This window comes from Aotus nancymaae, unplaced genomic scaffold (genome assembly GCF_030222135.1).
Source record: "Aotus nancymaae isolate 86718 unplaced genomic scaffold, 86718_ANA_hifiasm-v0.15.2.pri h1tg000267l, whole genome shotgun sequence".
In the NCBI taxonomy this organism is placed as follows: Eukaryota; Metazoa; Chordata; class Mammalia; order Primates; family Aotidae; genus Aotus; species Aotus nancymaae.
In genome coordinates, this window is record NW_026988682.1 from 379978 (window position 1) to 405592 (window position 25615).

At 38.0% G+C, this 25615-nt stretch overlaps 1 pseudogene; it reads right to left on the bottom strand.

The window, feature by feature from the left end:
- Positions 1 to 1952: 1952 nt before the first annotated feature.
- Positions 1953 to 16867, bottom strand: LOC135268152 (fibrous sheath-interacting protein 2-like; annotated as a pseudogene).
- Positions 16868 to 25615: the final 8748 nt, after the last annotated feature.

Below are 25615 nucleotides of genomic sequence, written 5' to 3' on the forward strand. Positions count from 1 at the left end.
CCTCCCCTGACGTGACGAAATGTTTTAGCTCCGGCTTGTGAGAACCTGTGATACTTGTATGTTTTCTTGTTTTCTTGAGATGGAGTCTTGCTCTGTCACCAGACTGGAGCACAGTGGCTCAGTCTTGGCTCACTGCAACCTCTCCCTCCCGGGTTCAAGCAATTCTTCCACCTTAGCCACCTGAGTAGCTGGGACTAGAGATGCGTGCCAAACACCCAGCTAATTTTTATATTTTTAGTAGAGACGCGGCTTTTTACACTTGTCTTCAAGTCTGATGAGGTCACGTTTTAATTGTTTGAATAGCTTTCAAGATAGCACTTGATACCTTCTTTGCAGGCATGTATAAAGCAGACAGAAATGATTCCCTTTGTCAGGAGGGCCATGCGGGGGCCGTGGGCAGTGCTCGCTGCGCCGGGCGCCAATTGATGCGAGCAGCCCGGCCGGCCCTGCCGCGGCTCGCGGACACCGGCGGCACGGGCGCCCGGCGCGAACCAACAGTATTTTTTATTAAGAGTATAAAATGCTGAAGTTAATTTGGCTCTCTTTAAGTCTGTTCTTGGTGTATAGGAATGCTTGTGATTTTTGCACATTGATTTTGTATCCTGAGACTTTGCTGAAGTTGCTTATCAGTTTCAGGAGATTTTGGGCTGAGACGATGGGGTCTTCTAGATATTCAGTCATGTCGTCTGCAAGTAGAGACAGTTTGACTTCCTCCTTTCCTAATTGAGTACCCTTTATTTCTTTTTCTTGCCTGATTGCTCTGGCTAGAACTTCCAGTACTATATTGAATAGGAGTGGTGTGAGAGGGCATCCTTTTCTAGTGCCAGATTTCAAAGGGAATGCTTCCAGTTTTTGCCCATTCAGTATGATATTTAACAGGACAAAGTTTTAGAAATTACTTAAAAGATGGATGAACCCTATAATTCTAATTAAAAAGTGTCTTTGAATATAATTAATTTGAAATAGTTCAGTGAAGATTACCCAAATTGTGATACTAGATTTTGAACAAATTTTAAACATAAATCTAGAACAATGTTGAAATCTACCTCTAAACTTTAAAAACATTTAAAATCATATATTATGGGGTTCAAAAAGAGGAAGAACGCAGATACAACTCTGATCAATTAGGTATCTTGCCAGATCAGTCACCTTAACACATATTTTGATCTATTTGTTGCAAAGTCATGTGTACTTCTGAATTGAGCAGTGTTATATTTCTGTTATTTTCTGTAGTTCATCTAAGCTTTCTTTTTACCTTAGAATCACATCAAATGGATAATCAAGAGAATGTCCTCATCAGAATATTAAAAATAATATATTCTCCAAAAACATGTTACGGTATAGATTTTTGGACAGGACTAAACTCAAAAGGTCATTGAGACCCAGACCATCATTTGAGGGTTTGGAGCCAGCAACAAGAGATGTTAACCATGCTGATAGCAGAGATTATGGGCTAATTGTAAGGGTGATATTTAAAATATATAAATTATCTTGTTAAGGTTGGGTAAGTTGGTTATATAGCTTACCAAAAGGTCACCTAGCTACTAAGAGTCAGGATTCAAACCTAAGCAGTCTGAATCTCTGTGGATCTTTTTTTCTTCCTCTTACTCAGAGTCAATCTGCTGCTGCTGTTCTAGTGGCATTAGGCTCGCCACACAAAATGTTCAATGAGTACTTACCAGCAAAAATACAAAAGGGTGGAAACCAATTGTTTTTAATAATTAGTTTACATTTTTCTTAACGGTTTCATTTTCTCTTTTCTTTGAGATTCTAATTAATCTAGTATTTCCCCTATTATCTGCTTTCCTACAGTTGAGATTCACAGCTGTGCCTGGTAATTATTTCCCTCATTCTGTAAATATCACCAGGCTTGAGACTGAATTCATTCTTTTCTGACTAACTAAGATACATTATTGGGCCATATTTGTGAAGCTATCTCCCCTTTCTTGTCACTAACTGTCATGCTTCTCACTTACCTCACACAGTGGCTTTTCCTCCCAAAATGAAGAGGCTGTTTCAGACATGGCTTTTTTTATGGCCATGTCAAGCTCAGCAACAGGTCTTTTAACATGTGTCTCCTTAGATTCTATTACCTGATTTGAGGTTGCTTCAGTACTTTCAATATTTGCACTGGCTGTGGTCTGACAACAGTTAAATAGTGACAAAAGCTTTTTCAGTCTGCTAGTGCTTCGTGTTGACTTAGGAGAAGCTTTGTTTTCTTCTGGCTTCTTGACTTCTTTTACTTGATCTTTAAATACTTTGAAGCCTTCTTCTGCCACAGTCTCTCTTAAAACAACTTCATCTTCATCAGAATCGAGTTCTTCATTTATGTAATTTTTCAAATCCACTCGATCAATATCATGAGCCACTAATTGAACAATAAGATCTTTGCTTTGCACATCTTTTAAGAGCTCCACCCTTGTAATATCAGGCTTTCTTATATTCTGAAATGAATTACTGCCAACAGCCTGAAAATAAAGGTATAGCAAATATTAAAAACAAATGTCTAAATCACTTTTCCTGTAGTTTGATTATAATGTAGCTATTTTCTTGTGATTTCTAGTTTTGATTTAAGTAATATCTTCAATTATCAATTATATATTAGCAATATTTTTAAAAGAAATAAAGTCAAATAAAAAAAATTTGTTGGCATGCATCACTTTTTTACATTTATATACATTAATCTAATCTAACTTACTCCAAAAGTCAGAGCAAGATCTAACATAATTAAATGACGACTTCTTTGTCATTTATATTGAACGTTTTGTGACAGAAGGAGACAGGGTAACCTATGTTCCAAAAATCCTAGGTAAGGAATTATAGAAAAATCTAAATATACATACTTTCTTTTCTTTCTTTTTTTTTTTTTTAGATAGAGTCTCTCCCTGTTACCCAGGCTGGAGTGCAGTGATGCAGTCTCGGCTCACTGCAACCTCTGACTCCCACGCTCCAGTGATTCTCCTATCTTGGCCTCCCGAGTAGCTAGGACTACAGGAGTGCCACTATGTCTGGCTAATTTTTGTATTTTTTTGTAGAGACAGGGTTTCATCACATTGGCCAGGCTGGTCTTTCTTTCTCTTCTCTGCTGTGCCCTTTGTTGAAGATAGATAATATTGGTAGCCAGACTGGGGCAAATAACATGCCTTAACCGAGTTGCCCGTGTCTGCTGCTTTATTGTTTTGTTTTTAGGATGGCTTTTCCTTCCTTGAACAGGACAGTGGTATTTGTTTTAGTTTAAATATTCCTTTCTTGCACTCTGTGGTTATAAATGACTCAAGTAAAGAAAGCTTGTAACTAAGATTTGTGGCAGATAATTCTATAGATAATTAACTGAGTTTAGTTAATGTTATTTTAGTCTGTTCACTTAATTTTTTTCCCAGGCAATAATTTATATATGAATGAAGACTACCAAGTATATGCTAATATAACGATGAGAACCCAGATTAAAAATAAAATTTCAGAGTTGGAAGAGACCATCATTTCTTCCAAAAAAGCAAGAGTAAAGAAGATTAAAGAAGTTTTAGACCATGATAAGCTAAGAATTTTGGTGTGTGTTAGGTCACTCTTGCACTGCTATAATTACCTGAGACTGAGTAATTTATTAGAAAACACATTTAATTGTCTCTCAGTTCTGCAGGTTTTACAGAAAACATAGTGGCATCAGCTTCTAAGAAAGCCTCAGGAAGCTTCCAATCATGGCAGAAGGCAAAGGGGGAGCAGGCAGGTCACATGGTGATAGCAGGGGCAAGAGAGAGTTGGGGGCAGTTGCCACACAATTTTAAATGACCAAGTAGCATGAGAACTCACTCATTATCATGAAGATAGCATTAAACCATGAGAGATCCATCCCTCTGACCCAAACATCTCCCACCAGGAAGGAAATCACAGAAGAACCATGTCTCACTATCCACTCATTTTCCTGCCATTACTTTTGCACTTACCACTAAGGGTTTTACATCCAATCTTCGAGTCTTATCTAATGAGGCATGTCTTTCTCTCTTTCTATTTTCTAAATTAGGTGATTCTGAGGAGTAATTTCTCCCACTTACTGATGCTCTTCTCAGTTCTGCTATGCTTAGTCCAGTTCTTTTCAAACACTCCTGCTTAAGTTTCTTAGGAGGTTGAGTTTTTATAGAAGTAACTGCTAAGTGTTATAATTTTTGGATCTATTTTGGCTGGTTTTTTCCCAACATATGGAACTATTTTAATAGGATATTCCTCTTCAGATGAGATCTAACTGTTCTTCCCCCAATTCAGGAATCATATTAATAGCATGTTCTTGTGCCTTTTGAACAATTCTGTTATTGTCTAGCTCGCCAGAGAGATCAGCATTTGAAATTGTTGAGCCAATTGTGTCTAATGGAAAACTTGAAACTTCATCAATAATTAAACTAGCCACTTTTTTAGGAAAGACTGTGTTTGTATCTTCTATATCATAATAAAATTCTTTGTTGGTTCCTGATTGTTGTAGTATGTTATTATAAACAGAATTAACAACCTGATAAACACTTTCTGTATTTTCTGGATTTAAACAGTGTTTTTCAGGATCAGAAGCTATTAGACTAATGCTACTTCTGGAAATTTCAGCTGTTACAGATTTTGTCAGTTGAGATGCAATTTTATGTAACTCAGGCTTTGATAAGTTTTTTTTCATCTTTGCTTGAGGAACTTGGCAACCTTACTAGTTTAGCCAAGAACAAGGCCAACACCTCTTCTAAAAGTTTGGCATCTAATATCAAACCTTTTCTGGATGAAGACTTTTCTTGAGAGTTAAGTTCATCAATAATTTTGGTCACTTTTTCCATAATTTTGACAGCTTCCAGAACTAAATCTGAATTTGATACTTCTTCCTCTACTTGAGGTTGAAATTCAGAATTGGAAATACCATTCACCAATAAAAATCTTTATTGTATCTGAGAGGACGCTACTTTACCCAATAAATCTTTAAATATGAAGTAAAAGAACCAAAGTGCTTTAAAACACTGGTAAAAACAGAATTAACTATGTTTTCAATAGTTGTATTATCAGCTACAGGTACAGTAGGTGATTCCTTGGTGGGTGTTACAAGTTTAATCTTACTTTTGAAGATAAATTCTTGGACTGAATTTAATACTTTTGAAGTTATTTTTAGCGTTTCAGTTTCTAAGGATTTGGTTCTTTATGCACGTTTGGAAATACAGATAAAAGCTTTGATAAAAATTTCACAGCAATTTCTTCTATTATAAGACAGCTTATGAGCATGTGATGGTTTAGGTAAGGGCACATCAGTAGTTTGGAAAACATCTTTAAAGATATTTTCAACCATGTCTTCCACTTCCACACACTGATGTGGAGTCAGCCCTCCACAAAAATAGCTCTGTAACTGATTGCCAGCCACTTCTCGTAGAACCAAGTCAACTATGGTTTCTGAAAGGATTTTGCATCCACTGGTCACACAATTTTGTATGATCTCTTGTGATCCAAACTGTGGCAAGAGATTGTTATAAACAGACTGAACCACTAACTGAGTAATTTCATGATCATCAGATTGTAAGGATTCTACATACTGTATAATCATATGTTTATTTTGGGAGATCTCTGTTGCAACTGCACTTACGAACTTAATTTGAAAGAAATCCAGTTCTGTGAACAAATTGTCCTCAAGTTTTCTTGTTTTTGTGCTGGATATTGTTGAGAAAATTTTAGATAAAAGAGCAGAAATCACATTCTCTAAAAATTTATGAGGTAATATTATTGTATATGGTGATGAAGTTTGACATTCTTTGCTGGCTGTTTGGGCCAACTTTTGGACTTTTTAACAACATCCTTAGTTAGATTCCAGAGGCAAACATGCTGAAACTGAAACCTCATCACAAAATATCAAGTTAAGCTGATCTTGAAAAATTTCATTTATCACTGCACTAGTCTTCTTGCTAAATTTTCTCCATGACTGTTTATATTCTTAAAAATGGAGTCTTGAGAGCCATATTCATTTAAAATATTACAAACAGAAGAGTGAACAACTTTATTGACCAATGTTTTGTCAGTTGATGGTATCTTAACTGAAGAAGGTGTTTTAGTCATTTTATCGACAGGTGGCATTTTATCTGCAGATTTTATCTTAACGCTGGATGGTGCTTCATCTGTTGTTGGCTCTTTTCCCACAGGTGGGAAAAACTGATTCCCCGTGTCTGTTCTGGAAACCTTAATTTGAGCATCTGAAAACTCCTTTAACAGTGAAACGATCTGAGTTTCATAGCAGTGTCATAGAGTTTAGCTTGATTTTTCTCATCATGGACATTTTGACCTCTATCTTGTATTTGTGTTTCTGGTATGGAAGAAAAGATCAATTTTTTAACAATCTTGGTAATAATATCTTCTAAAAATTTAGCGGGAAAAATTCCAGGTTTATTTTTTGGTTGATACTGTGAATCTGTGGAGCTGCTTGCTTTCCCAAACAGCTTTTGTGAGATACTGCCTTCAGGGAAGGAGTTATTTTCTTTCATGATCTCTTCAAAATGACCAAAGTTAGATTTCCCTGGGCTGTGGTCTTGTTCTTTGGTTCTAGAACATGATGGCATTTCTGAATCGGGTCTTTTCGTGGGCTCTGAGATTTTAAATGTGTCTTCTACAGAGGGTCTGACAGAGGTGGGTAAATTTGATAAAACCCTGTACTTTTCTTTCATATCTTCATCTGAACAAAACAAAGTCAGTTATATTCACTTGTGAAGGATTAATCCCCAAACTACATTCCTTTAACTGAGGTGAATGTTTTCATATTAGTTGCTAATTCAAGCTGATTAACAATGTAGGCATTTTCAGCTCCATGGAATAAACTTTCCTTTGAAGGATTTTGTTTCAAAGGCTCATTGAAATGAATACACTGGTGTATTAGTGTGCCAATGATCTCACTTGCTACAGTGTTCTCTTTCAATATGCTAATTGAAGATGGTTCTATTTGGCTTATTTCGTTGTCTAGCTTGTTCTTAATTACAGCAAGCATGTCACTGATGATATTAACAGCATATGTCAGTAATTCTGAATGGAATGAATGAACGCGTAGAAGGATATCCTGTATGTTTTCCTTAAAAATAATAGTATTTGACTTCGATTCATCAGGGAACACTTCAAGTGGTTGTAATTTTGGCAACATTTTTTTGTTTAATAGTTTCTGTTGGGTAGAAAAAAGATTTTCTATAGGCATTGTCACAATTTCAGAAAACTCATATTTGGAGATAGGTTTAAACTGCAAGTCTACAAATGACTCTAACATGTTTAAAACCCTTTCTACAATCTCTTGAACAGTGTAGTTGCTAGAGCCCATAGAAATTTGGTCTTTTATCTTTGTGTTATAGATTTTGGTAAACTGCTGAGGCTATGCTTGTTTTGAAAACTATATTTACTTTTAGCAGTAATGTATTCCTTACTGTTTCCTAGAGTCTTTTTACTATCTGGAGTGGAAATTTGGGACAGAAAGCATAGCTGTAATTTTTCAAATAGCATTTGAACAATTTCTCTTCCAAACATTAATTTGTGCTTTGCTATCCTCAGCTCTAGTAGAAGCTCCTTGAAGATAAAGCCTGCTTTCACAATTCTCAAGAGGTGGCAAATTTAAAAGTGAAAGAGAATATGCAAATTCTTTTGCTTTTATTGAAATTTCAGTCAAAATATTTTCAGCTATCATCAGTAGCTTACATTTTTCATTAACCTTGTCATTTGATTCTGACACTTGTCAATTTTTTAAGTATACCTTCTCTAGGAAAAATGTGTTCTACCTGTGAAGAAACATTCTCCAAGTAAAAACATTCATTCTTGTTTAGCAATACTTTTAGAAATCCCAACGTTGTCAGTTAAGAAATGATTTTCTTTTTTCTTTTTTTTTTTTTAAAGAAAGAAAAAGAATAAAGAAGAGGAGGAAAAAGGAAGAGAAAGAGAGAGAATGGGAGTATTGCTTTCTTGCCCAGGCTAGAATGCAGTTTAGTAATGGGTATTGAAAACCTCTTTTATACCAATAATTATACTTGATGTAAACAGGAAGGAATAAGGGAAGAAAATAACAAACGAGCAGCCAACCAATATTTCATTTAAACCTATGAAATGCTATGCGATTACTGAGGAGTGATTTACTTCCAATTATGTAGTCACTTATGGAATAGGTGTGAGGTGGTAATGTATGTTTTATGTATTTGAAGTGGAGAGTTCTATAAATGTTTATTAAGTTTACTTGTTCCAGGTCTGAGTTCAAGTCCTGGATGTCCTTGTTAATTTTCTGTATCGTTGATCTATAAAATCGTGAGCTCTTCTTGTTACATTGATCCTTTTGCCATTATGTAATGTCCTTCTTTGCCTCTTTTGCTCTGTTACTTTAAAGTCTACTTTATCAGAGGCGAGAATTGCATCTCCTGCTTTTTATTTGTTTATTTTTACTCTCTGGTTGATAAATCTTCCTCCTTCTCTTTGTTTTGAGTCTTTGTGTATCGTTGCATGTGAGATGCATCTGGATGCAGCATAGCCATGGGTTTTTGCTTTTTATCCAATTAGAATATATATAACTTTAATACTAGCATTTGATGCTAGCTGGCTGTTTTGCCTGTTAGTGTAAATTTTTCGTTGTGTTAATGTTCTTTTCTTTTTGATATATTTTTGGAAAGGCTGATATTGGTTGTTCCTTTATATGTATAGTGCTTCTTTCAGAAGCTCTCGTAAAGCAGGCCTGGTGGTGGTGAACTCTCTAAGTACTTGTTTGTTCGCAAAGGATTTAATTTTTCCTTCGATTATAAAGCTTAGTTTGGCTGGATATGAAATTCTGGGTTGAAAGTTCTTTTCTTTAAGGATGTTAAATATTGGTCCCCACTCTTTTCTGGCTTGTAGGGTTTCTGCTGAGAGATCTGCTGTAAGTCTGATAGGTTTCCCTTTATGGGGAACCTGACCTTTCTCTCTGGCTGCCCTTAGTATTTTCTCCTTCATTTCAACCCTAATAAATCTGACAATTATGTGCCTTGGGGTTGGTCTTCTTGAAGAATATCTTTGTGGTGTTCTCTGTATTACCTGGAGTTGAATATTACCCTGCCTTGCCAGGTTGGGAAAATTTTCCTGAATGATATCCTGAAGAGTATTTTCCAACTTGGATTCATTCTCTTCATCACATTCAGGTACACCTATTAAACGTAAATTAGGTCTTTTCACATAGTCCCATATTTCCTGGAGACTTTGCTCATTCCTTTTCATCCTTTTTTCTCCAATCTTGTCTTCTCGTTTCATTTCACTATGCTGGTTCTCGACTTCTGATGTCCTTTCTTCTACTTGATCAATTCGACTGTTTAAACTTGTGCATGCTTTGTGAAGTTCTCGTGTTGTGTTTTTCAGCTCCATCAATTCACTTATATTCCTCTCTAAGTTGTCCATTTCGTTAACATTTCGTCAAACCTTTTTTCAAGGTTCTTAGTTTCTTTGCAATGGGTTAGAACAAGTTCTTTTAATTCACAGAAGGTTTTTATCACCCATGTTTTGAAGCCTGCTTCTGTTATTGGAACACACTCGTAATCTATTAAGCATTGTTCCGTTACTGATGAGGAATTGCGATCCCTTGTAGAGGGAGAGGCATTCTGATTTTGAGTATTCTCTGCCTTTTTACGCTGATTTCTTCCCTTCATTATATATTTATCCATCTGTTGTCTTTGAAATTACCGACTTTCTAACTAGGTCTCTGAGCAGACGTCCAACTTGTTGATTCCCAGCACCGAAATCTGAGCAGTCCACTGTGCCGGCCAAAACAGCGGTGTTAAGATTGATGGTGCTTTTCCGCCCAGGAATCTCCGGACTCTGCACCAAAAACTGGCGCGCTAAGACAGCAGCAAAACCGCCGCGCCGGCCACAAGAGTCGCCCTGGCGACACGTGGGGCTCCTCTGCTGGGAATCTCCTGGTCCGTGAGCAACAAATATTCGTCTGAAAGTGTGGCGTCCTCTTGTTCTCTGCGCTTTCACTGGGAGCTAGGAGCCCAAGCTGCTAGTGATCTGCCATCTTGGATCTCTCTCTCGATTTTCTTTTTCTTTATCTAATTCATGTTTAATTTCTTGTAAATTTTTTCTAGCCACTTGTTGTGCATAAGTATTTAATTTAGACAAAGACAGTTGGCACAAGTTGGTCTCTCCTGACTTAGTATGATCTACTGAGCAATAGGAAAATTGCTCATCAGAATATGGATCTTTGGCTGATAATGCTTTGCTCAGTGTACTCTGATCTTGTTGAATAGGTAAGGCCATTTGGGCTGTAAAGTTGACTTGGGAACAAAATACAGATTTTACTTTGGAAGTAGCAAACGTTTCCAAATTTGTTAATATTGCCTGTACAATATCTTCAGCTACATTTACCTTTGCCTCTTTGTCAGCAACACTGAATCTAGACTGAAAAGTGCATGGATTTTTATCCAAGACAGAGGACTTTCCTTCATAGCTGTGTTCATGAAAAGAAACATTAGCTTAAAAATTGATAGTTTCATACCTATTTTTCCATACATTTCTTTCTGTCATGGCAGCTGAATAAAGTTTGTGAAATACAGTGTTAACAATACTTTCTGTTACTATAGTTATATCTGCTTCAGAAATTAAAGGATCTATCATTTTATCCATACATTGTACAGATGTTTGGGCAATTGGCTCATCAACATTGTAAGGCATGCCATTAAAATCAGAGTGGGAGAGACAAAGCACATTTAATTGATTGATTAAAGTACTTGGAAAAATTTCATTCAAAATATTTCTTATGATGGGAGCAATTGGAGATATATTTGGTTCTTTGAGTTTTACTTCAGTTTTGTTTAAGGTTTTTTCTAGAGCCCATTGTTTAAGAGAATGTGTTTTCATTTCTTCTCTTTGTAGTGACCTATCATCAATAGTTTCCTTCTCTGTATATGCATCATCTTCTAGAAATGAATCTGATACAGCTCCTCCAGGAAGACTTCCATATATTGGCCTGTATCAATAAGTTTCAATGCTTCCCTCTTCAGATTCAGTTTCATTTAACATATCTGAAGATACTGCATCTAAAATTAGTTTGACTACATCTGTAAGAATCTTAGTCTCAGGTGGTGGGGTTTTTACACTTGTCTTCAAGTCTGATGAGGTCACATTTAATTCTGTTTGAATAGCCTTCAAGATAGCACTTGATACCTTCTTTGTAGGCATGTATAAAGCAGACAGAAATGATTCTTCATGTGTCTCTCTGGAAATATTGGTGCTTTCACATTCCCAGCCCATCTTATTGCTTTTCTTTTTTTCATCATTAATAGCATCGAAAATTTCTAAATATCCATTGGCAAACCCTTTCAGTTTAGCAAAAACCATATTAAGAATGTCTGAAGCTACAGTTCTCAGTTTATTTGGATGCATTTCTTTTGTGTTCTCTGCTTTGGAAGACACAGGTGCAACAGGTTTTGCTTTGCTTTGAGTCCCCTCTTTATTGCCCTCCTGAACTATTCTGGAGACTGTGCTGGAGATTATTTTGGTGGATTTGGCCATTTTCTCAATAATTGAAGTAAATGATGGGATGTCAATGTCAAGAGACTCTGAAATGGCTTTTAATCCACAACTTGCAAAACTGGTATCCATGTCAACCCCAGATAATTTTGTAAGGAGATAATCAAAAATTGCTTTGGAAATTAACTGAATATTAGACTGCAATGCAGCAGCCATTTTCTGATTCTTATTGGTACTGTCTCTTGGCTTCCTAGGAGCTTGCTTAACATTTCATGTAGTGTTTCCCCAATTCTGTCTAACACTTCCAATTTTGCATTATTTTGAATATCTTTTTCATCATTCGCACTGTGGAGAGCACAAGGGGTTGCCATGTATTTGTGAAAAGATTTTTTATCCTGCCTATTTGGCAAAATGCTTTTTTCATCAACACTGTCATTTACAGACTTTGGCATACATGAAGAAAGTGAAATGTTTCTTTGATCTGCATTTTTGCTGGATAACATATCATAAATACGTGTTAATAATGGACTTGCCAAAATGTCATCATCAATACTTGTGACAAGAGATTCTAATTCTTTATTAGTATTAGCTGTAAGGGATTTGGTATGGTCAATCTCCATAAGATTTATGTTTTTCTTATGGAGTTCCAGTTGATTCTGTATAGCACATACAACAATGTTCTCTATTTTAGCTGTGTACTTACTAAGTTGAGGTTGTAGTGAAGATTTGAAGCCCATATGCAATTTTGGACAAATAAAATACTTCCATCTTTTATGAATGATCTTATCATTAATGTCATCTACAGGTTTAAGTTCACTTTTTCCAGATTTTAACCAGGAAGACTTTTTAGAATCCATATCGAATGAAGATAAATATTGCATTTTCTTTTCACTGACAAACCATGTTTTTAATTAACATTTATTTGGTGCTTCTTTGACTCTGTATGCAGTGTCAGAACTATCTAAGGAAGTCTGATGAACTGTTGATGAAATGTAACTTTTAGTGGTATTGGAAATGTAGTTTGGTGCCTTATGAAGTATGTTTAACACAGAATCTCTTATTTCTTGAGCCACTGTATTGATTTCTGAAACAGAAAACAGCTGGTCTATCCATTCTTGATGTGACCGTCCTTGAGGCTTTTGTTAAACAAGAACTGAAGCTTCATTGCCAGTTTTGCTGTCTAAGTGACCAGGAGAAACAGAAGATATGTCCTTGAGCATTTCTTTTAAAACACTTGTGACTGTGTTTTCTGAAGCCTTGTGTATTTGATGCTTTTGGTCTTGGCTGAAGGTTGAAATAACTTTATTCAAACAAAGTTTTTTCTTTAAAGTATCTTTATGATTAAGAGATGGTGGCTCAGTCTTTAATTCCCAATCAGGAAATGTAACTTGGCTTCTAGAAACAGGCTTTGTAGGTGGTTTGATATTTCTTTTGTATTTAAAACCAGTGTTTCCCTTTGTAAATGAATCATTAGGAATCTGTTCTTGTGATTTTACTTTTTCATCTTTGAAAGTTGAATCAAGCACATTTTTTACAATATTGTCTATCTCCTCATCTTCAGAATAAAGAACCATGCCTGGAACATTTATAGTTAGAAATGGACTTCTAGATCTAGGACTATTAGATAATCTAGTGCCAGTGAGTCTGTACTTTTCTTTGGTGTCAGAAGAACTACTCATTCTAGGTTGTCTACTTTTTTGAAAATTTTCCTTTGCTGGTTCTTGATGGAGCTGAACAAGGATATCATCAAGTAGCTGAAGGAGTACTACTGTTTCTTCAGATGCAATAATTCTCTCATTATTTAGTTCAGTTTGTATATAACCTAGTATAGCACTAATTGCTTCCCCTGTATAACCAACCAAAGAGGATTGGGGAAAAATATTTGATAGTAAATTTTGTATTTCTTCACTGACAATTAAACTAGCTTTGTCAGATTCAAAACTAGATTTATTTTTGCCAGCTCTCTGAAGGAACATGCATACTGGGTCTGTCTTATGTTGCTGGCAGGAAAGCTTAGTTGAATCTTTAAGATGAAGTAATTCATTTTGCTTAGAAGTAAGAGGCCTCAACTTTTCTCAAATGGTGTGCACCATGTCCTCTGCAATATCATACATTGGGTCTAAAGTATGAGGCATTGAATCCGTCAAAGGTTTTTTATTTGATGATGGGGGATGTTCATCACTGGCTATTAAGCTTGGTTCAATGTTGACTGGTACATCTTCTTGTGAAAATATCTCAACACATTTTTTCTCCACAGCAGACTCTTCTCAAGCATATTTTCCACAATCTCAGAAGCAACTGAGCAAACATCAACATTGGAGGGCAAGTCTTCTTTTTCACATTCACATTGTTCAACAAAAACTTCAGCAGTAACAGAAGAGAGAGAGTGAATGGCCTGGGTTAAATCAGACATTATTTCGTGAAAAATGCTTTCTAAAATCACTTCAGTTTTCTCTTTCAAGTGACATTTAAAGTTAAGAAAAACGTTTTTTAAATTCTTCATTTCACCTATGACTTTTGCTTTTTTATCACAAATCGATAAACTCTCCCTAGGCTCTCTGTTTCAGTAGTAGCATCCTTACACTTTGTTGTGCTTGTTTCAAATGATGCTAAAAGATGACTGTCTGATTTACAACTTCTGAGCTTAGGATATTAACATAGCACTTTGGTTTTATTATATTTAAGTGTAGAGGTTATAGATTGTCCTTTTGAATGATACGTTTTCCCCACAACAATTCTTTCCTTATGTGCAGGAGAAGGTTGTATCGGTGTGGTCGGTCTCCTTACTGACAGGTCAACTGCAAATGCACAGGGTTCTGCCTGAAATGTTTTAGTTGTTGAAGATATATAGGTTAAATATGTAAAGTCTTCACTGCATGTGCTACAGAAACTTGAACTATCTGAAGAGAGGATGGAGTTATCAGATGCTGGGTATGTATTATTTGTCAATCTTTCTTCATACTTTGTGATTGATGGGTACAATATACTAGTCACTGTAGGCACAACCCAGGTCATTATATTCCGCGTTATAATATTCATTTCTTCAGAAGTTACTTTTTTTTTGCAAGCAATTTTGCGGTGAGTTCTGTTGCATATTTGTGTTAACAGGAGAAGAAAATACACCCGGGTCTGTAGCCTGAGCCTGAGGTCCTGATTTGTAGAGATAGCTTGATCTCTTGGTTGGTTTTCCATTACAATTAGCATTTGTCCCCTCTTCTTTTGAAGGATCCAAAAATGCCGGTGAAAGTCTGCATAAATTTCTTGTGGGTGACACCTGAGCTGAAATAATTGAACCTTGGCCTGAAATGTTACTCCTCTATCATCGACAATACTTGAGTGTTTAGATATCCCGTCTCTCTTTTGATTTATACCATTATCCTGTTCATTTGCCTGAACAGCAGAAGTTGAGGTTTTTTCCATAAAATTCTCTGGACTATTTTGATTCTGATGAGCAGCAGCTGCTGTATTTCCAGATATTTCTTCATATGTATTCTGGTCTCCAGCAGGATAAACTAATATGATACCTTCAGAAGTCTTCCTTTTATTCTTTAGAGAAGATTCACCATGTGTTCCATCTTGACCTTTGTACTTCAATGTATTTCCCCCCGTATCTTTTCTGTTAACGCCATTATCTTGCATTTGTGGTAAATGATGGGCCATTTTTTTCGCTAGAAGGTGTTGTTTCTACCTGTCACTCTCTTCTCTGTTTCTGACGAGATCGGGCGCGTTCAGGGTGGTATGGCCGTAGACTCTTCTCTGTTTCTGTGCCGTTCTTGTCTGGCAGGAGACCCTCGGGCCCCCCTCTCACCCCACCCAGGTCCCAGCCACATAGAGAGTACTCTCGGCTTCTCCACTTAAAAGGCCCCTCTTCCTTTTCTGCCCAGTAACAGGCCTGACCCGTCAGCTCTCCAGCAGCTTCCCGCCCAACTAACCCCTGCCCAGTAAACTTCCCGTGCGACATCCCACCTACCCAATCGCCACCCGACACGCCAGCTTTCCCACTCCCCCAGTCACTCTACCTCTATAAAAGCCGCAGAACAAAGAAAGCCGGTGCGAGACTGCTGACTCTTCCCCCGGCACGAGTCCAGTCCGCCCGGAGATTCTCCAATAAAGCCTGAACTCCTCTTTCATCTGGTCGAACTCGGTCGCCCCTTGGGGTCCAAGTTATGAGGGTCCGGGCGGGTCAGACAGTTCTTCTATCCTCTCTTCCCTTTTAACATCTTCTACCATCTTTGTCAGAAGTACCATCTCTTTTGTCTTCCATTCCTCTTCAGTTTTTCTACGAAGAGTAAGTTTTCTTTTTGTGTATTCCCGTTGTTGTCTTTCTTCTCTATTCATCATGTATAGGCGTTGTTCTGCTGTGCGTTCAAATTGTTCTAGTTTTCTACCTATCATACCCAAATGACTTTCCTGGTCCTTGATAGATTCAGTGCCCTCCTTTAACAACCAGTTCTGGACTTGGGCAACATCAGAATATTGAGGGATTTGATTGTTTTCTGGTATGTTATGTAGTTGTTTTGCAAGTATTTTCTATTTAAGAAATGTGTATATTACCTATATATAATGTTTTTTACAATTACCAGAAATAAAATCATATAAATTCCTATATTTTATAAATGCTTAATTCTGTTTAATTGCATTTACGTCTATTTTGAATCCATTAAAGACACAGACAAGTAAAACAAAATTTGGATCGCTCCATTGTAGAGACCCCAAATGTCTCCACCATAAAGGAGTTTGGGCCCAGACACAGTTCTCCCCTCCTGGATGCAGTTGAGCTAAGGGAAAGAAGGAAGTGCAAGAAGTTTGATTTTGCAGAAGTTTATGTCTGGTTCACTGATCTAACAGTTTGGCTGGGTAAAGGCTGTGTGGTTTCACCACCCATTGTATTTCTTGAAGTTTCTGTTCTGGGCTAGTTTTTATGACTCTTACCAGGTACTCACTGAAGCTTGTAACTATTCATATGACATTTGAAATTGTTACCTTTAAGATTTATACCTTGGTTTGACCGTTGTAAAATGTGATCTTGTTTCTGTGTTTTTGATTATCGGATAAGTAGAAAAGGTCACCTGTTTGTTTTATGACTTCTTGATCAACCTTTATGACAGTTGATTGTATGCTTCTCCTTTTTCTAGTTTTGTCTTAAACCTCAGGCTTGCGATGTTGTAACTTTCCCTTCTCCTTTGTTGTAGTAACCTCACTAAGATACTTGACGTCAGCCACTGCAGGCTAAAGGGTATATAATGAGACCCTGTGCACAAAATTAATTGCTGACTTGGGCAGTCCTCGTCAGTCCTCCAGACCCCATTCTATTCTATCTCTCTTTTCCACGCAGTCTCTCTTCCAGGTATTGGGACCGTCTTGCTGGTCAAGAGACCCCTGGTAGACATGCCGATTTCACGGACCACAACATCTTGCGACCACGATGTGTGGCCTGGACACGGGATATCAAAGTGATGCTCAATTCAATTATGTGGTGCCGGTGTTCAATAAGCGAGTTTTTGGTTAATTTTTAATCTTGTATATGTAAGTTTTGGTTTTTAATTCAAGTCTTCAATCTGGAGTAAAAACATGGGGAATATTGAGTCAAAGGAGCATAACATATTTATTCAGTTGTTACAGTCTATGATTAAGTCTCATGGTCATAATGTTAAACAGAAAACTGGAGGAATTTGTGCACATTATTCATGAAATTTGTCCCTGGGTACCTGAGGGTCGATTTCTAGATGAAGCCGCTTGGCTTGTCATTGATGAAAAGATTGATCAGTTTTGTTTCTATACTAAGTCTTTACCTCAGTCTGAAATTTTACTTTCTGTTTGGAGTAAACTCCAGGGTTGCGTTTGTCCTTCTCAGACTTCTCTCCCTTCTGTGCAACCTTATACTTCTACCACATCCATTTCACATCCTGCTCCTACCTTATCTCCTACTGTGTTACATTCGTATGCCGGGAGCCTCATCCAGCGCAGCAAGATGACGCTTCTGACCAACGCTCTCTCAGCTCCCACAGTGAGTGCCAACATACAGATGATTTGTCTCCCTTAACAGAAGTCATTGTTCAACAGCCTGTAACCAAGACTGCCACTCAGTGGGTCCCTGGTCTGTTTACATTTACTTCGCCTCCTGATCTTGCTCATCAGTTTCAGGATTTACTTTCACTGTGCTCCCGCGCTATCTCTAATCATCAGTGCTTTCCTGTAGTACAAGGAAATGAAATGGGTGCGGGAAGCTATTCTACTGGGAGTGTGCCTATAACTTAACAAGCCACAGATGCTGTTTCAATGACTCCCCTAACTCATGCTTTATTGTTTAATAAGAAAGAATTTGCTAATGTAAATAGTATATTCCCTTCACTTTTCCCTATTATAGAAGTTCAAAATGCTCAGGGACAAATAGTCTGTAAATATCTGCCTATCCTACCTGAAACTTTGAAAGAATTAAGAGAGACTGTTGCTCAATATGGCCCTACTGCCCCTTGTACTATTTCTTTATTAGAAGATTTGGCTAAAAAAGCCTTACCCCCGCATGATTGGGGCCACCTTACAAAAGCTTGTCTCTCAGGTGGAGATTATCTCCTTTGGAGAGCTAATTATGATAATCGTGCTTTAATCAGGCACAAAGAAATCATACTCATCAAATGCCAGTTTCTTTTAATATGCTTACTGGCAAGGGTCAGTTTGAAGATCTTCATTTACAAGCACAACTCCTTGAAATAGCCTATGGGCAGATTAACACGTTAGCCTTGCAGGCTTGGAGGCAGCTCCCGGCAACCAAGGTTAAAACGGAGTAGTTGGCAAAAATTAAGCAGGAACCTGATGAGCCATATCAAGATTTTGTGTCCCACCTTATACAGGCAGTAGGCAGGCTGGTTCAGGATGGAAAGGCTGGCACTTTGTTAGTTAAACAATTGGCATTTGAAAATGTTAATCCAGCCTGTCAAGCAGCCATTTGGCCATGGAAGAAAAAAGGCATTCTTGCTGATTACATTCATTTGTGTGCCGATATAGGGTCTGCCTATCAGCAGGGGCTGGCTATGTCCACAGCTCAAGCCGGTATGTCTGTAACTGCTTATGTTAAAGATCAAATGAGCAATGCTCACTATCAGCGCAGCAACCAAAAATGTCTTCAATGTGGTAATACCTCAAAAATGGAAATTTGTTGTTATTGATTTAAAACACTGCTTTTTTACCATACCTCTTGCCCCACAAGATTGTAAAAGGTCTGCTTTTAGTATTCCATCTACTAATTATGAACAACCTTGGGATAGATATGTATGGGTAGTGTTGCCTCAGGGCATGGCTAACTGCCCCACCCTTTGTCAGACTTTTGTTGCAAAGGCTATTCTTCCAGTCTGACAACAATATCCTGACATTCTTCTTATTCACTATATGGATGATATTTTAATTGCTACTTCGACTGATGTTCTTCTGCCGTCCCCTTTTGTGCAATTGCAGAAATGTTTGACTAATGTTGGCCTTGTGGTTGCTCCAGAGAAAATCCAATCTTCTGTTCTTTATCACTATTTAGGATGAGTAACTGAGTCACAAAAAATATCTTATGAAATTCCAAAATTAAATACCTCTCAATTAAAAACTCTCAATGATTTTCAAAAATTTTTAGGTGATTTACATTGGATCAGACCTAGTCTCAAACTTACCACCGGAGACTTAAAACCCTTATTTGATATTTTAAGGGGACCTTCCAACCCTGCTTCCCCATGCCAGCGTACTCCTGAAGCCATACAAACACTCCAGATTGTTCAAAAAGCCTTGGCAGAACAAAAATTAAATTGAATTCAAGACAAGACACACTGGAACTTTTGTGTGCTACGTACACAGTACACACCCACAGGTGTTTTCAGCAGCAGGGGATATTAAAATGGCTACACCTCCCTGCTAGTCATGGAAAGGTAGTAACTCCTTATTATGATTTAGTTGCAGCTTTGGTTGCTAAATGCAGGACTCGTTCCCTTACTCTGTTTGGATACGAGCCTCCAAAAATTGTTCCTTATTCAGGCCCTCAACAAACTTGGCTTTGGCAATTCTCAAAAACTTGGCAAATTACTTTTACTGGATTTCCCAGAAACATTAGTTGTCATCTTCCCAGTGATAAAAGTTTGCAATTTTATACTCTTAATTTGCTCATTTTTCCTCAGGTCTTTGTCAAGACACCTTTAACACAAGCACCCCTGCTTTCACGGATGAATCTTCATCTGACATTGCTGCTGGCTCAGTTAATAACCTTTTTCTTTTCAGACTCAGGAAACCTCAGCCCAATGAGTTTAACTCCTTGCAGTGCAATTTATCTCATTGGAATGTTCCTCTTAACATTTACTCTTATAGCCAATACATTGTTCAACTTGTTCAGCACTTAGAGTCTGCTCCCTTGTGCTCAACTGATTCCTCCTCTATCATTCACCTTTTAATCCCTCTGCAGGAATCTCTTCAACAGCACTCTCATCCCTTTTTTATAGGTCACATTCGAGCTCATTCTAATCTGCCAGGACCTCTTAGTGAAGGAAATCAACAGGCTGATCTTCTTGCTCATTCTATTTTTTCCAGTGTTAACTCCTCTTCAACAGGCACAGGCATCTCATGCTTTGCATCATCAAAATGCTCACAGTCTTCATTTACAATTTAAAATTACTCGATAACAGGCTTGACAAATTGTTAAACAATGCTCTGCATGTCTTCCTCACTTGCCAGTTCCTTTTCATTATGGAGTTAATCCTTGAAGACTACCGAGTGGCCATGTATATCAAATGGATGTCACTCATTTTACACTTTTTGGTAAATTTCAATATATTCATGTAACTATTGATACTTTTTCTCATTTTTTAGTGGCTTCTGCTCATAAAGGTGAAGCTGTTAAAGGTGTTATAGCCCATTGCTTATTGGTCTTTTCTATTTCAGACCCTCCTAAAATCCTTAAAACAAATAATGCTCCTGCTTACACCAGCAAACGATTTAATCATTTTTGCTTTCAGTTTCATATTCAACATCATACAGGTATACCCTACAATCCACAAAAACAAGAAATTGTAGAACGTGCTCTTGCAACTTTAAAATTAACTTTTCAAGAAATAAAACAGGGTGAGTCAGGAGCTGATTTACATAAGACTCCTCATACTTGGCTTAGACATGCTCTATATATTTTAAATTTTTTGACTTTTGATCCAGAAAGACATTCTGCTGCTGAGTGTTTTTGGCATTCTAGTCCCAGAGCACAAGCTGAGGTGCTGTGGAAGGATGTCTTAACTAACAAGTGGAATGGACCTGATCCCGTCCTAATATGGGGACGAGGACATGTTTGTGTTTTCCCTAGATCTGCTGAAAGCCCGTTGTGGGTACCGGAGCGGTTGGTGAAACATGAACCTCCTGTCAATGGGAAAAACCAGAACCTTGATCCCGAGCTTCAGACGGCTGCGTCTAACACCACCACCTCCAGCTCGACGCCACCAAAGAAAGTGTCACAGAACACCCAATGTCTTCCCTTGCCTACCTGGGGCCAGATGAAGAGTTTTTGCATTGAAGCATCCCAACTTGTGAACTCAAAGGAAATTTCAAAAACTCCGACTATAATGTTCATAGCCATGTTGGCTATTTTGACCTACAAATCATTTATAAACAGGCTTGTGTAGCCTCTCCTTATGCTATTCTATTTGGGAATACATCTATAGTTGAGAAAAGTGGACATTATTTTATAACTTGTCCCAACTATGTTCTTACTAACTGTATTGATTCAACTGTATTTCCTACTTCTGTTATTATGATTGTACATCAAGCTCCTTATGTTATGCTTCCCATTAACATCTCTGGTTATTGGTATGATGAACACAGCATGCACATCCTCCATCAAATTTGGGACCTCATTGTCCATCCCAAACGTTTTATTGGTCTTCTCATTGCTAGTATTTTGGCTATTTCTATTGTAGCTACTGCTGCTACAGCTGCAGTTAGTCTAGCTCACAGTGTTCAAACTGCTACCTATGTTAACCATTTGGCTCAAACTATTTCTGTTTCCATAGGTACTCAAATTGATATTGTTAAAAAATTAGAAGTCAAACTTAATGCTTTGAAGCAAACTGTTACCGTTTTGGGAGATAAAGTGTACAATATGCAATCTCGCCTGCTACTACACTGCCATGTTGATTTTAAATATATCTGTGTTACCAATACACCTTATAATGACACTGAATGGTGTTGGCCTTTAGTCAAGGCCCACTTACAAGCTATTTGGAGTCATAATAACTTGTCCCTTGATGTTCTCAAGCTTCAACAACAAATTCATGCTATTGATTTTTCATGCCAGGATCTTCTGTGGGATGACACTATCGCCTGTGATATTGTTAATACTTTGTTTTCCTGGACCCGTGGTTTCCACCTGCCATCTTTTTCCACCATTCTGGCCATTTCTTGCTGTGTCCTTCTGCTTGTCATCCTTCTGCCCTTTCTCTTTCGCCCTGTGTTCTCCTCCCTCCAGCGTATGCAGCTCAAAATATTTGAGCTTCATTTAAAAAATAAATCGGGTAGATGTGGGGATCGCTCGAGCGTAGAGACCCCTAAGTGTCTCTGCCATAATGGAGTTTGAGCCCAGACACATTTCTCCCCTCCTGGACGCAGTCGAGCTAAGGGAAAGAAGGAAGTGCAAGAAGTTTGATATTGCAGAAGTTTATTTTTGGTTCACTGATCTAACAGTTTGGCTGGGTGAAGGCTGTGTGGTTTCACCGCGCATTGTATTTCTTGAAGTTTCTGTTCTGGGCTAGTTTTTATGACTCTTACCAGGTACTCACTGAAGCTTGTGACTATTCATATGACATTTGAAATTGTTACCTTTAAGATTTATACCTTGGTTTGACCGTTGTAAAATGTGATCTTGTTTCTGTGTATTTGATTATTGGATAAGTAGAAAAGGTCACCTGTTTGTTTTATGACTTCTTGATCAATCTTTATGACAGTTGATTGTATGCTTCTCCTTTTACTAGTTTTTACTTGAACCCCAGGCTTGCGATGTTGTAACTTTCTTTTCTCCTTTGTTGTAGTAACCTCACTAAGTAACCTGACATCAGCCACTGCAGACTAAATGGTATATAATGAGACCCTGTGAACAAAATAAATTGCTGACTTGGGCAATCCTCGTCAGTCCTCCAGACCCCATACTGTTCTATCTCTCTTTTCTTCCATGCACTCTCTCTTCCAGGTATTGGGACCCTCTTGCTGGTCAAGAGAACCCCGGCAGACGTGCCGATCTCACGGACCACAACAAGTTTGGTGTTTTTCTTCTGCTGGATGGCAGAAGGTTTTCTTCTTGTTCTTCAGGCTCTGGAGCGGCTGGGTCTCACTGTTCCTCATCTGAACTGCCACTGCTGGTGCTGGGGCTCTCATCATCAGACCTTTGCCTATCACTGGACATCTTGGTGAAGTTATCTCTTGGAAAATTTCTGCAAAGCTCCCAATGCCACCAAGGTTCCTCGCTCAATTTTTACATCACGGGCCGACATTTTGTCCAAAATAACGAAAAAAATTAAAAACCCAAGGGAAAAACAAAGCCCCAAGAAGTGCAACAAATTCCCACGCCTGTGAACGCAAGCCACAGCCGGCGGCAGCAGCCACACAGCTCTGCGGCTCTTTGTCGGGAGGGCCGTGCGGGGGCCGTGGCAAGCACTCATTGCGCCGGGTGCCAAGTGATGCGAAGAGCCCGGCCGGCCCAACCGCAGCTCGCAGACACCGTCAGTGAGGACGCCCGGCGCGAACCATCAGTATTTTTTATTTAGAGTATAAAATGCTGAAGTTAATTTGGCTCTCTTTAAGTCTGTTATTGGTGTATAGGAATGCTTGTGATTTTTGCACATTGATTTTGTATCCTGAGACTTTGCTGAAGTTGCTTATCAGTTTCAGGAGATTTTGGGCTGAGACGATGGGGTCTTCTAGATATATAGTCATGTCGTCTGCAAATAGAGACAGTTTGACTTCCTCCTTTCCTAATTGAAGATGCTTTATTTCTTTTTCTTGCCTGATTGCTCTGGCTAGAACTTCCAGTACTATGTTGAATAGGAGTGGTGTGAGAGGGCATCCTTGTCTAGTGCCACATTTCAAAGGGAATGCTTCCAATTTTTGCCCATTCAGTATGATATTGGCTGTTGGTTTGTCATAAATAGCTTTTATTATTTTGAGATACGGTTCCATCAATACCTAGTTTATTCAGGGTTTTTAGCATAAAGGGCTGTTGAATTTTGTCGAAGGCCTTCTCTGCGTCAATTAAGATAATCATGTGGTTTTGGTCTTTGGTTCTGTTTGTGTGGTGAATTACATTTATAAACTTGCATATGTTGAACCAGCCTTGCATCCCCGGGATGAATCCTACTTGATCATGGTGGATAAGCATTTTGATGTGCTGCTGCAATCGGCTTGTCAGTATTTTATTGAAGATTTTTGCATCTACGTTCATCATGGATATTGGCCTGTAGTTTTCTGTTCTTGTTGAGTCTCTGCTGAGTTTTGGTATCAGGATGATGTTCGTCTCATAAAATGATTTGGGAAGGATTCCCTCTTTTTGGATTATTTGGAATAGTTTTAGAAGGAATGATACTAGTTCCTCTTTGTATGTCTGGTAGAATTCGGCTGTGAAGCCATCTGGACGTGGGCTTTTTTGGGTGGTAGGCTCTTAATTGCTGCCTCAACTTCAGACCTTGTTATTGGTCTATTCAGGCTTTCGACTTCTTCCTGGTTTGGGCTTGGGAGGAGGCAACTGTCCAGGAATTTATCCATTTCTTCCAGGTTTTCTAGTTTATGTGCATAGAATTGTTTGTAATAATCTCTGATGATGTTTTGAATTTCTGTGGGATCTGTGGTGATACCCACTTTATCATTTTTTATTGCATCTATTTGGTTATTCTCTCTTTTCTTTTTTATTAATCTGGCTAATGGTCTATTTTGTTGATATTTTCAAAAAACCAGCTCCCGGATTTATTGATTTTTTGATGGGTTTTTCGTGTCTCTATCTCCTTCAGTTCTGCTCTGATCTTAGTTATTTCTTGTCTTCTGCTAGGTTTTGAGATTTTTTTGATCTTTCTCCTCTAGCCCTTTCAATTTTGACAATAGGGTGTCAATTTTAGATCTCTCCTTGCTTCTCATGTGGGCACTTATTGCTGTCTATTTTCCTCTAGAGACTGCTTTAAATGTGTCCCAGAGATTCTGGTATGTGGTGTCTTCATTCTCATTGGTTTTGAAGAACATCTTTATTTCGGCCTTCATTTCATTGTTTATCCAGTCAACATTCAAGAGAAAGTTGTTCAGTTTCCATGAGGCTGTGCGTTCTGGGTTGGTTTCTGAATTCTGAGTTCTAACTTGATTGCACTGTGGTCTGAGAGACTGTTTGTTATGGTTTTCGTTCTTTTGCATTTGCTGAGGAGTGATTTACTTCCAATTATGTGGTCAATTTTAGAGTAGGTGTGATGTGGTGCTGAGAAGAATGTATATTCTGTGGATTTGGGGTGGAGAGTTCTGTAAATGTCTATTAGGTTTGCTTGTTCCAGGTCTGAGTTCAAGTCCTGGATATCCTTGTTAATTTTCTGTCTCATTGATCTGTCTAATATTGACAATGGTGTGTTGAAGTCTCCCACTATTATTGTGTGGGAGTCTAAGTCTCTTTGCAAGTCATTAAGAACTTGGCTTATATATGTGGGTGCGCCTGTATTAGGTGCATATATATTTAGGATCATTAGCTCTTCTTGTTGCATTGATCCTTTTACCATTATGTAATGTCCTTCTTTGTCTCTTGATCTTTGTTGCTTTAAAGTCTATTATATCAGAGATGAGAATTGCAACTACTGCTTTTTTTTTTGCTCTCCATTTGCTTGGTAAATCTTCCTCCATCCCTTTATTTTGAGCCTTTGTGTATCCTCGCATGTGAGATGGGTTTCCTGGATACAGCACACTGATGGGTTTTGGCTTTTTATCCAATTTGCCAGTCTGTGTCTTTTGATTGGGGCATTCAGTCCATTTACGTTTAGGGTTAATATTGTTATGTGTGAATTTGATCCTGCCATTTTGATGCTAGCCTGCTGTTTTACCCATTGGTTGATCCAGATTCTTCACTGTGTTGATGCTCTTTACCATTTTGTGTGTTTTTGGAGTGGCTGGTACTGGTTGTTCTTTTCTATGT